Source organism: Pan paniscus, chromosome 2, assembly GCF_029289425.2.
Source record: "Pan paniscus chromosome 2, NHGRI_mPanPan1-v2.0_pri, whole genome shotgun sequence".
NCBI lineage: Eukaryota > Metazoa > Chordata > Mammalia > Primates > Hominidae > Pan > Pan paniscus.
The window spans coordinates 43,424,901-43,438,528 of NC_085926.1; the positions used below are offsets into that span (position 1 = coordinate 43,424,901).

Consider the following 13,628-nt stretch of genomic DNA (forward strand, 5'->3'; position numbering starts at 1 on the left):
CATTTGACAGATAAGGAAACTGAGGATCAGAGAGGTTACGTATCCTGGCCAAGGTCACAAAGTTAGTGAGCTGTCTATACAAGCCACATGGAGTGAGGTTCTGGAGACGGAAGTTGGGGTTAGTCAGAACAGATGCCTTAAAATGTCCTTGTCAAAGTTGCCTCTTCTATGCAAAATGATAATTCTGAAATCAGCAACCTAAAAAACAGCAGCCATCTATTATGACCTCACCACTGTGCTATGTGTTTTATAAATGAAAAGCCCAAAAAAGCCTAACAAACCCTTTAAAGTAGGGACTTTAACCACCCATTTTATAGATTAAGAAATTAAGGTCTGGAAAGTAACTTCCCCTAGCTAGTGAGATCTGAAGCCAGGATCTTAGCTGTCTGACTCCAGGACCCATGCTTTTTTCATTTCACTGTAGTGACTATGTGTGAGTGAGAAATTCCAACATCATCACAATCAGAAAAATAGTGGCTCTGTCTACTCTGATGGTTTATGCTTGTGCTAACACAGGCTGTCCTCCTAGTGGGGAGAAGTCTTTGGCACAAGTAATTAATTTACATTAATGCTTAGCTCTCACTCCTATGTAGTATTCATATTTGACACAGTACAATTTTTCTCATTTTCAAACACAGATTATTCACACCATACATATGTAGCAGATAATTCAATAATAAATTGACTGTGATCAAACATTTGGCAAAAGCTTGAGAAGTCAAATAGTTTTTAAAAAGTCTGATATATCCTTAGACTTCCAAATTGTCTCCATTTTAAGGTTAGAGCATCTAAAAGCAAACCCAAGTACCTGTTTTATAATGTTATAGCCCCCTACAGAAATGCCTCCACAAGTTAGGGCACTTTAGAAACTATAGTGAACCATCTGAATGGTTTTCTAAAACTATCCTTGAGGACATAGATTGTTGTGTTAATCAAGGTTCCCTGATCCTTTTGTTTAATAACAGAAAAGAGGCACTACCTTTTCCTTTTCACTTGTGCTAACATGAAAATATAAGAGCAAGCATTAAGGCCTAATTGTATAAAAGCTGTATCATGTCTCATGTGGTAAAAACACACAGTCCCTGTTATCCCAGATGTTCTCTGAAAGTTTCTATACCTAATTATCCTATTTACATTTTAAACATTGTTGTTGCTTTCTTTTTCAAGTAGGTGAAGTTAGAAATAAAAAATAAATATTAAACTTTGATATATTTATTAATTCAGAAGTTGGTCAATCTAAAGTTCAATAATCTATGAAAAATTATCAAATTCACAGGACTCAACAATAAAAAAGAACCAGAGAAGTAAGGACCTCTAATGAAATGTGATTGGTACATCTGCCCTGAAGAGAGCTTTTTGAAAGGAAGGAAAGGAGGGAGGGAAAAAGGAAAGTTGAAGGCTGCAGATATTTCTAAGTGGATAGACTAAGTAGGAGAAAAGTTAATTACCAAATGGTTAAAGTCAAAGTGTAATACTGGGACCTGGAGACCTGGGAGACTTCTGGATTAAACAGATGAACTTACGTCTGCTCTCCCCTCCTTCTGAATCACCATAAAATGATAGCCCACAGTGCCTGGGCCTTGGAGAACCCCAGGAGATAGAGCCTAGGACCTCACAAGGGCTGCAGAAGGGCAGAAGACACTCCTTGTCCCCTCTCTATCCTTCAAAGTCCCATCCCCTCTCTCATCCAGTGGAAGACACAAGACTTCCTATCAAGTGAGACTGAACTACAGGCAGCACCAGGGGCAGTAACACAATAATGAAAACGCCTTTCCACTAAAAGAGGAATTAGGAGGAAACAGAGACAAAGCAGAGATCAGAAGAAAAGTACAGAGGGATAATACTGCATTCATGAAATAAAGTACAGAATGCTATTTTCTAAAAGGAGGTGGGAACATTCAGAGAATAAAGAAGAGCTCTTGGATACTAAACTTATGATTGCTGACATTCAATAGAAGAATTGGGAAATACAGTTGAGAAAATCTCAAAATAGACAGAAGAACCCAAACAAACAAGGAGACACAAAAATAGGGGGAAAACATACAACAAATGGTAAGTCCAGAAAATGCAACAGAGGGCCAGAAATAAAGATAGAACATGGAGAAAAGATAATTCTCAAAGAAATAATTCAAGGATTTCACAGAACTGAAGAACAGGTGTCTGCAAGTGTTAAGTCCCTCTGATCGAGGAGACCACAAAGGCATATCATTGTGAAATGTCAGACACCAGGGATAAAGAGAAGACTGTGAAAGCTTCCAGAGAGAATGAACAGACCCCGTGTAAAGGATCAGGGGTCAGGCTGGCATTAGGCTCTCAACAGCAATGTTAGAGGCAATGGGTAACATCTTCCAAATTTGGAGGGCAGATGGGCATAAAGATGTCTGCAGATATGCAAGATTCCAAACTATCTCTCATGAACCTGCCAAGATAAAGGAGGGGGTTACAAGAAAGGGGTGGGAAACGAGAAGCCAAGTGAATTCCCAAGAAGCTGGGAAGTGAGGACAGAAACCCTGCAGCCAGTCTGGAGGTGAACTGCCCAAATGGGAAGGGAACACCACAGTTCCAGGAATACCCTCTCCAAGGAAAACAACACAACACACTGAGAGGCTGTCTGGTGTGTTTAAGCACACTATGTTTAGGCAAGAATCAATGATAGGTACACAGAAACCAAACAAAGAAAAAACAAGGCCGTTTTCAACTCAATTATGCTTAAGGAAACATAATCATGGCACACTACGTACTTATCTACAAATACAATGTGCATAATAATACAACCACTACATTGTATTATTGTATAATAATACAATTACTAATTGTATAATAATACAATATACTAATTGTATAACAATACAATCACTGATTTAACCAAAAGTTGTGATGTGAAATTACACTGGCAAGATGGAACATAAAGACATTCATATTTTATAGTAGAGAGTCAATAAAACTGAAAGACATAGTATTTAGAAATACAGAGGTAAACAGCAGAAAAAGGGCTAAAAATTTGAGTCATATACTCTAGGAAATTGGGAAAGGGCAGAGACCCATTCTTTTGTTATTACTCTTAAAGGAATATTTGACCTTTAAAATTATTTATATGTATTACTTTTATAAAAACAAAATATGATTAGATAAAAAAGCTGAATTTGCTTGGTCAACTGTAAGTGAAAAAAATGAGTAAAATGTAGTTTTTAAATTATGCCAGGTACTAAGACTGATACTCAATTTGTGCCTATAAACCAAAAATAAAATTCTAAGCTCCCCATCTGACTGAGGGTCCTTCACTCAGCCAAGGGCATTCCAAAGCTAACCTGAAAAACTAGTTCAGGCCATGATGGGACATGGGGGGTTGAACATGCCTCATTATACCCTCCTCCTTTTGGAATTCAGGCCCAGCTGACCAGCATTAACATCAAAACAGAGACCTTAAGACTGACAGAAATGATAGGAAACATTTACAATCTATTATTTCTGAAGCCCACTATCTGGAGGCTTCATCTGCATGATAAAACCCTGGTCTCAACAATCACTTAATCTTAACCCAGACAGTCCCTTCTATTGATTTTCATGTTTTTAGATAATAACTCTTTCAACCAATTGCCAGTCAGAAAATCTTTTAATCCACCTATGACCTGGAAGCCAGAGGCTTTCCAAATCACACTAAAATGACAGTCCACAGTGCCTGAACCTCAGAGAACCTTTCGGACTAAACCAGTGTACATCTTGTATGTATTGATTGATGTCTTTTTTCTTTTTTTTTCTTTTCTTTTTTTTTTTTTTGAGACAGAGTCTTGCTCTTGTCACCCAGGCTGGAGTGCAGTGGTGTGATCTCAGCTCACTGCAACCTTCGCCTCCTGGGTTTAAGTAATTCTCCTGCCTCAGCCTCCCGAGTAGCTGGGACTACAGGTGCGTGCCACCACCCCCAGCTAATTTTTTGTATTTTCAGTAGAGACAGGGTTTCGCCGTGTTAGCCAGGATGGTCTTGATCTCCTGACCTCGTGATCCGCCTGCCTTGGCCTCCCAAAGTGCTGGGATTACAGGTGTGAGCCACCGCCCCTAGATAATTGATGTCTTATGTCTCCCTATAATGTATAAAACCAAGCTGTAGCCCAACTACCTTGGGCACATGTTCTCAGGATCTCCTGGGGCTGTGTCATGAGCCATTGGTCACTCATATTTGGCTCAGAATAAGTCTCTTCAAATATTTCACAGAGTTTGACTCTTTTCATTGACATGCCTTTAGAGAACCATGGGATCTCAGGATTGGAAGTGCCTGAACAATCATCTAATATGCCACCTGCTCCCCAGTGTGACACCTGCTATGTGAACTGTGAACAACTCTGCCCTTAGGAACTGCTCCCAACACAGTTATGCCCCCCAAAACACCATACCCAGGTAAACACACTAACCTTCCAATAGTCAAAGATGGCCAGGCATGACCCTGAAGCCTCTTCTCTGCTGAGTTCCTACTTCTACTTCTCTCTAGCTTCTGAGGGGCTCTCTCTGAGTCCCAGACTGTGTGACCAAAAAGGCCTTGGCCAATAGCTCCTAATCTCACATCCCTCCAATCTGGGAGAGCAGCCAGACCAAAACAGACTACTCTTTGAGGCAATTTCAAACCTTGCAAGGATGGGTTGCAGGGTGGAGCCTAGGCTGGGTGCTCATGTGCTCACCACTGGGCAGGGTACAGGGCAGGGATGGGGACACAGTCCCCACCAGGAGCAAAGCCGTACCCTTGCAGTCAGCTGAGGGAGGAGGGCCAGTCTCCAGGAGAAACTCATAATGGGGAGGCAATCCATGAAAAAGGCCATGGATCATAAAGAAAGAGAATGTTTATTAAATTTGTCTCTTAAAAGATTCAATTTTTGGTCATGTTTGAGAATTAATGATATCTTCTCTAACTAATGATTTTATGCTATAAGCTTCCTGTGCTCTGGGACATGGATGGATGGTCAGCATCAAATGCCACAAGGCAGGAATTCAACAAGATGATCATTCGTTTTTAAGAAAATGTCTTTGTTTATTTCCTGTGGAAATAATGACTTCCTGCGTAACTCTAGCAAGAGTAAAAAAGATCTGCTTCCAGCCCTTAAACCTTTTACTCATAAGTTTAGTAATGGGACATTTTTATAGAGTTTTGGTGACCTTACAATTTTTGTCTTCAGGTGGTGTGTTTTTTGTTCTTTCCATTTGCATTGTAAAATGGTATCTCATCAGAGGAGCCAAGCTGCTAGAAATAGACTCAAAAGTAACAGTTCATGTCGATGCCTCTGGGGTAACACGTAACACTTGGTCTGGTTCCTAACCATGCAATACACACAAAAGACTAAAATCAATTGCCTCAGCACCTCACATTGCTCAAAAGATTCGTAAGTCAACACTACCCACATGATTGATAAATGTTAACAGAAAAACAAAACTCTGTAAAATATCTCAAGAGGTTTATCCTGAGCCAATATGAGTGACCATGGCCCAGTGTTCAGTTTCAAGATGTCCTGAAACGGTGTGCTTGAGGTGGTTGGGTTAGTTTGGTTTTATACATTTTAGGGAGACAGAAGTTACAGGCAAAAACGTAAATCAATACATGGAAGGTGTACATTGGTTCATCCTAAAGAGGTAGGATACCTTGAAACAGGGGCTTACAGGTTATAGGTGGATTCCAACATTTTCTGATTAGCAATTGGTTGAAAGAATTAAGCTTTGTTTAAAGACAAAAGAAATGCCTGAGTTAAGTTAAGGGGGGCTGTGGACACCAAGGCTCTTTACTATTATTATTTGATACAGGGTCTCATTCTATTGCCCAGGCTGGAGTGCAGTGGAGAATCACAACTCACTGCAGCCTCAACCTCCCAGACTCAATGATCCTCCCACCTCAGCCTCTCGAGTAGCTAGGGCTGCAGGCACACACCACTATGCCTGGGTTTTTTGTTTGTTTGTAGAGATGGGGTTTCACCATGTTGCCCAGGCTGGTCTCAATCTCCTGGGCTCAAGCGATCTGCCCACCTCAGCCTCCCAAAGTGCTGGGATTACAGGTGTGAGCTACAGCCCACTCAGCCTCCTAAAGTGCTGGGATTACGGGTGTGAGCTACAGGCCCAGCCAGACCAAGGTTCTTGTTATGCAGATGAAGCCTCCAGGTAGCAGCTTTCAGAGAACATAGATGGTAAATGTCTCTTTTCAGATCTTAAAGGTGACAAACTCATTTAATCTCCTCTAGATCCCAGAAAGACCTAGAAAGGGAAGGCCTGGCCACATTAATGGAGATATCTCTACAGATGCAAATTCCCCCCACAAGAGACAGTTTTGCAGGGTAATTTCAAAATATGTCAAAGAAATATATTTTTGGGGTAAAATATTTTTATTTCCTTCAGGGTCTGCTGTCATGTGATGCTACACCAGAATCAGGTTGGAATTTGCTATCTTATGTGCCACTCTTTGTGGCAACAAAGTCTATTTTATCAGTCTAATAATCTCTATTTCAATGTTAGTGCTAGTCAGTTGTGCCTAAACTCCAAAAGGGAGGGGGTATAACGAGGTATGTCTAACCTCTCTTCCCATCATGGCCAAGAACACAGTTTTTCAGGTTTCTCTGAGGTCTTCTTGGCCAAGAGAGGGTCCATTCAGTTGGTGGGGGGGACTTAGGATTTTATTTTTGGTTTACATCATGGAGGCGGGGCTGTGTTCTCCGCCAACAGGCATGACCAATTGTCTAAGCATTTACAGTTTATGTCTTTTTGTTTTTCACCGGGGCGTTCCTGAGTTTATTTGGGGCCCACCCAGGCAAGGGCCCTGCACCTAGAAGAAGGTGTTGGGCCTCTTGGTGGTGAGGCGTGGCTTGTGCTGACGGCGCAGGACCCGGTGGGGCAGCAGGAACTTGATCTTGGAGTCGTGGAACTGCTTGACAGCCGGCCGGCGGCACTTGCTGGCTGCGATCACCTCCACCTTCATCTGGTGGAGTGATCTGGATGGAGTGGGCCCTGGCGCGGTAGCACTGGGTGACAGCGCCTGCGGTGGTCAGGTACCGGTATTGCCGGTACATGTTGTAGGTGCAGCTCCGGGAGTCATAGTGAGAGGCAGGACTAGCTGCTGTTTGCCGCCCTTTGCCACCGTCGCAGACCCGCTGCTGACTTCCATACCTCCGGATCCGACAGGGTGTGTCCGCTGTGCTCCCCATCCAGGGAGGCGCCCATTGCCGCTCCTGATCGGGCTAAAGACTTGCCATTGTTCCTGCACGGGTTTGTCCTAATCCAGCTCAACACTAGTCACTGGGTTCCAAGGTTCTCTTCCGTGACCCACGACTTCTAATAGAGCTATAACACTCACCGCATGGCCCAAGATTGCATTCCTTGGAATCCCTGAGGCCAAGAACCCCAGGTCAGAGAAGACAAGGCTTGCCACCATCTTGGAAGCGGCCCGCCACCATCTTGGGAGCTCTGGGAGCAAGGACCCCCAGTAACATTAGCGCAGCCAGCTGTCGAAGTTCTTCACCCGCAGTGGGGGCTTCTCAAACACCTGCCCACAGTAGACAATCTCCCCTGAAGCCTTCTTTGTCTTTAACTGAGATACGAAGTACCAGAAGTGGGACCTGTCGACAAATGATTAGGCGCAAAGATTTGCATGTGGTAGTGGGGCAGTGTGTGGCATTCCGGGGTGGGCAGGCAGCGACCCACCACCTTGTACTCTCGTAGTGTGCCCGAGACCTTCATGGCGTCCTCTCCGCGCTCGCCGCCACCCGCAAAAGGTACAGTTTACGTCTTTACAGTTAATTGCACTTGAAGAAAATAAAAATATTTTACCCCAAAGGATATTTCCTTGACACATTTTGAAATGGCTGCCACAGGGCCAGCAGACAGAAGGGGCCTTGCAAAGCTGTCTCTTGTCGGGCAAATTTGCATCTGTAGAGAATCTCCATTAATGCAGCCAGGCCTTCCCTTTCTAGGCCTTTCACAGATCTGGGAGAGATTGAGTCTGACACCTTTACAAGTCTGAAAAGACACGTTTACTATCTATTCTCTCTGAGGGCCTCTAGCTATGAGGCTTCATGTACATAACAAGGCCACTTTTGCTAGTCAAGCCTCCTTTATTCTCTCCCCTATAACCTGTCTTGCCACTAAAATCTGTTTTTGGTTCCATATGAACTTTAAAGTAGTTTTTTCCAATTCTGTGAAGAAAGGCATTGGTAGCTTGATGGGGATGGCATGGAATCTGTAAATTACCTTGGGCAGTATGGCCATTTTCACGATATTGATTCTTCCTACCCATGAGCATGGAATGTTCTTCCATTTGTTTGTATTCTCTTTTATTTCCTTGAGCAGTGGTTTGTAGTTCTCCTTGAAGAGGTCCTTCACATCCCTTGTAAGTTGGATTCCTAGGTATTTTATTCTCTTTGAAGCAATTGTGAATGGGAGTTCACTCATGATTTGGCTCCCTGTTTGTCTGTTGTTGGTGTATAAGAATGCTTGTGATTTTTGTACATTGATTTTGTATCCTGAGACTTTGCTGAAGTTGCTTATCAGCTTAAGGAGATTTTGGGCTGAGACAATGGGGTTTTCTAGATATACAATCATGTCGTCTGCAAACAGGGACAATGTGACTTCCTCTTTTACTAATTGAATACCCTTTATTTCCTTCTCCTGCCTGATTGCCCTGGCCAGAACTTCCAACACTATGTTGAATAGGAGTGGTGAGAGAGGGCATCCCTGTCTTGTGCCAGTTTTCAAAGGGAATGCTTCCAGTTTTTGCCCATTCAGTATGATATTGGCTGTGGGTTTGTCATAGATAGCTCTTATTATTTTGAAATACGTCCCATCAATACCTAATTTATTGAGAGTTTTTAGCATGAAGGGTTGTTGAATTTTGTCAGAGGCTTTTCCTGCATCTATTGAGATAATCATGTGGTTTTTGTCTTTGGCTCTGTTTATATGCTGGATTACATTTATTGATTTGCGTATATTGAACCACCCTTGCATCCCAGGGATGAAGCCCACTTGATCATGGTGGATAAGCTTTTTGATGTGCTGCTGGATTCGTTTTGCCAGTATTTTATTGAGGATTTTTGCATCAATGTTCATCAAGGATATTGGTCTAAAATTCTCTTTTTTTGTTGTGTCTCTGCCTGGCTTTGGTATCAGAATGATGCTGGCCTCATAAAATGAGTTAGGGAGGATTCCCTCTTTTTCTGTTGATTGGAATAGTTTCAGAAGGAATGGTACCAGTTCCTCCTTGTACTTCTGGTAGAATTCAGCTGTGAATCCATCTGCTCCTGGACTCTTTTTGGTTGGTAAGCTATTGATTATTGCCACAATTTCAGCTCCTGTTATTGGTCTATTCAGAGATTCAACTTCTTCTTGGTTTAGTCTTGGGAGAGTGTATGTGTCGAGGAATTTATCCATTTCTTCTAGATTTTCTAGTTTATTTGCGTAGAGGTGTTTGTAGTATTCTCTGATGGTAGTTTGTATTTCTGTGGGATCGGTGGTGATATCCCCTTTATCATTTTTTATTGCGTCTATTAGATTCTTCTCTCTTTTTTTCTTTATTAGTCTTGCTAGTGGTCTATCAATTTTGTTGATCCTTTCAAAAAACCAGCTCCTGGATTCATTAATTTTTTGAAGGGTTTTTTGTGTCTCTATTTCCTTCAGTTCAAAAGTTCATATGGAACCAAAAAAGAGCCCGCATCGCCAAGTCAATCCTAAGCCAAAAGAACAAAGCTGGAAGCATCACACTACCTGACTTCAAACTATACTACAAGGCTACAGTAACCAAAACAGCATGGTACTGGTACCAAAACAGAGATATAGACCAATGGAACAGAACAGAGCCCTCAGAAATAACGCCGCATATCTACAACTATCTGATCTTTGACAAACCTGAGAAAAACAAGCAATGGGGAAAGGATTCCCTATTTAATAAATGGTGCTGGGAAAACTGGCTAGCCATATGTAGAAAGCTGAAACTGGATCCCTTCCTTACACCTTATACAAAAATCAATTCAAGATGGATTAAAGACTTAAACATTAGACCTAAAACCATAAAAACCCTAGAAGAAAACCTAGGCATTACCATTCAGGACATAGGCATGGGCAAGGACTTCATGTCTAAAACACCAAAAGCAATGGCAACAAAAGACAAAATTGACAAATGGGATCTAATTAAACTAAAGAGCTTCTGCACAGCAAAAGAAACTACCATCAGAGTGAACAGGCAACCTACAAAATGGGAGAAAATTTTCGCAACCTACTCATCTGACAAAGGGCTAATATCCAGAATCTACAATGAACTCAAACAAATTTACAAGAAAAAAACAAACAACCACATCAAGAAGTGGGCAAAGGACATGAACAGACACTTCTCAAAAGAAGACATTTATGCAGCCAAAAGACACATGAAAAAATGCTCATCATCACTGGCCATCAGAGAAATGCAAATCAAAACCACAATGAGATACCATCTCACACCAGTTAGAATGGCAATCATTAAAAAGTCAGGAAACAACAGGTGCTGGAGAGGATGTGGAGAAATAGGAACACTTTTACACTGTTGGTGGGACTGTAAACTAGTTCAACCATTGTGGAAGTCAGTGTGGCGATTCCTCAGGGATCTAGAACTGGAAATACCATTTGACCCAGCCATCCCATTACTGGGTATATACCCAAAGGACTATAAATCATGCTCCTATAAAGTCACATGCACACATATGTTTATTGAGGCATTATTCACAATAGCAAAGACTTGGAACCAACCCAAATGTCCATCAATGATAGACTGGATTAAGAAAATGTGGCACATATACACCATGGAATACTATGCAGCCATAAAAAATGATGAGTTCATGTCCTTTGTAGGGACATGGATGAAATTGGAAAACATCATTCTCAGTAAACTATCACAAGAACAAAAAACCAAACACCGCATATTCTCACTCATAGGTGGGAATTGAACAATGAGATCACCTGGACACAGGAAGGGGAATATCACACTCTGGGGACTGTTGTGGGGTGGGGGGAGGGGGGAGGGATAGCACTGGGACATATACCTAATGCTAGATGAGGAGTTAGTGGGTGCAGTGCACCAGCATGGCACATGTATACATATGTAACTAACCTGCACAATGTGCACATGTACCCTAAAACTTAAAGTATAATAGTATAATAAAAAATAAAAATAAAATAATCTGTTTTTGGCCACTCTCTGAGCCTGCATTATTTTTATAACCTTAAGGTGGTATATAAGCTTCTGTACCTTACTGAGGGGTTGGATCTTCATTCTGAAAGTTCCCATGTACACGTTAAATAAATCCGCCTTTTCTCCTATTAATCTGCCTTTTGCAAGTTGATTTTTCAGTGAACCTTTAGAGGGCCAAGGGGAAAGCTCTCCCTTGGCCCTTAGGGTGACCAGTGAAGGAAGACACAAGGGGCACAAGAGGATGCAGCAAGTTTTCACAATAAGACTAGGAGATTACACAGTTAGACAGAATGAATTCGTCAATAATTTCATTTCAGGTGCTCAGAACATATAGTTCAATTAACTGGTATTGAAAGTGCATGGCAGAAAAAAAATATTTCTCTTTTCTTTTCTTTGAGCTAGAAGACTAGTTTGCTACAAAACAGTCTCTTTGCCTGGTGAAAAAAACAAGGGGTAAAATTTAAAACCTGTTTTTAATCTCATGACCATTAGAGGCCCTGATTTAAGCAAAAAAAAACTATCTTACAAAAATCAACAACTATCTAAACATTTACAAATAAAAATCTCCTTTCACTGAAGAAGTATTCTGTTATAACGAATCACTGGAAAAGAATAAGCCTGTAACAGTACCCTTTGCATCAAAATAATGCCTTAAGGGTTCAGAAGTCCTTGAATATTATTTCTTCTGATCCTCACAGCAATTACATCAGGCCGTTCTCAACGTGATACATGGATGATGGAAAAACAGCCTGAAGTCAGAGAAGGCTTACGTAAAGTCACTCAGCTTATAGGAGACAGGGCTACAGCCAGGCTTTGACATTTAGCCCTGGCCTCCCTCTTTCTGATAAATCCAGTTTCCTTCCCCTTCTCAGATCTCCAACTACGCCACAACAAAAGTCTTGCATGGTGTGTGTGTTCCTCTCCTCTCTAAATATTCCCTACTGTTGCAATAAGTTTCCAGCCTAAAAATGTGAAATTTAAAAACTTTTTATCTAAACACAAGTGAAATAAAAAGCAAAACAATGAGATAACCAAAAACCTGGCAACTTGGAAGAGGGGGAAGAAAAGTATTTTAGAGGACTCCTTTTAAAACAAGGTCATATTTTAAGATCATAATAGTGAAGATTAAAAACTCAGTAATACTCCACAGCCTTATTAATATAGGGCAGTAGGCATCATCACAGAACAGATACTTGCTATGTACTCAAACTGGTCTAGACCATAGAAAAAGATGGAAGGCTCCTCCTAATTCATTCTAAAAAGCCGGAACACACTTAATACCAAAGTATGACAAAGAAAAACAGAAACCAATTTCACTTACAAATATTGATGCAAAGATTCTAAATCAAGTACTGGCAAATAGAACCCAGAAGTGAATTTGTTACAGTAGGTAGTTAGTCAGGCATGAGGAGGGCAGAAGGGTGCTCCCAGCACCACCCCCACACACACACCTGGAATGTCAGGTGACCATCAGGTGATGGTCAGGCGGTTGCTGACTCTCTTTCTAAAATAATAATTGGCCACAGCCGGTGCCAGGGAAAGGCAGTCTCCTAATAGATAGAGAACACCTGAAACTCGTGAGCAGCAGCTTCCCGATAAGATCTCAGGAGTTGGACAAGTGGGCTCAGACATGCATATTAAGAGGCAGAATGGCAGGGGGGCGGGGTTTAAATGGCATATGACCTTCCAGGGACATTTGACTGGTAAGGACCTCAAGTGAGCATGCGTACAACTCCAGTAAACACACTGTGCATGCTCATCTCCCAAGCACTAGTAGGCTACTGTGCATGTGGACATCTCACCTCAAGCGAAGAATCAGAAGGAATCCAAGACCCTGGAAGTATGCCAACATACAAAACCCTAAGTCAGGCCAGACACAGTGGCCTCATGCCTGTAATCCCAGCACTTTGGGAGGCTGAGGCAGGCAGATGACTTGAGGTCAGGAGTTCGAGACCAGCCTGGCCAACATGGCGAAAACCCATCTCTACTAAAAATGCAAAAATTAGCCAGGCGTAGTGGCAGGCACCTGTAATCCCAGCTACTAAGGAGGCTGCGGCACGAGAATCGCTTGAACCAGGGAGGCGGGGGCTGCAGTGAGCCAAGATTGCGCCATTGCACTCCAGCCTGGGGGATAGAGTGAAACTCCATCTCCAAGAAAAAACAACAAACAACCCCTAAGTCAAAGGTCAAACTGCAAACTTCATCTCACAAGTCACCTGCTTGGACCTCTTCCACCAAGTGTACTGTACTTCCTTTCATTCCTGCTCTAAAGCTTTTTAGTAAACTTTAACTCCTGCTCTAAAACTTGCCTCGGTCTCTCCTTCGGCCTTACCCCTTGGTCAAATCCTTCTGAAGAGGCAAGAACTGAAGTTGCTGCAAACCCATATGGATTCACCACCAGTAACAAATTAACAGAAAAATATACAGAATATGATATAATATAATAATATAA

The 13,628-nt window shown here is 41.9% G+C and overlaps 1 protein-coding gene and 1 pseudogene across 12 annotated transcripts in view; both read right to left on the reverse strand.

Annotated features, from left to right (window-relative positions):
* The window catches only part of ANO10 (anoctamin 10), a 325,599-nt gene that overhangs the window by 111,981 nt on the left and 199,990 nt on the right, over positions 1-13,628 (reverse strand). The gene's annotated exons all lie outside the window — the stretch shown is intronic.
* On the reverse strand, positions 6,727-7,701 carry LOC100975149 (large ribosomal subunit protein eL20-like; annotated as a pseudogene).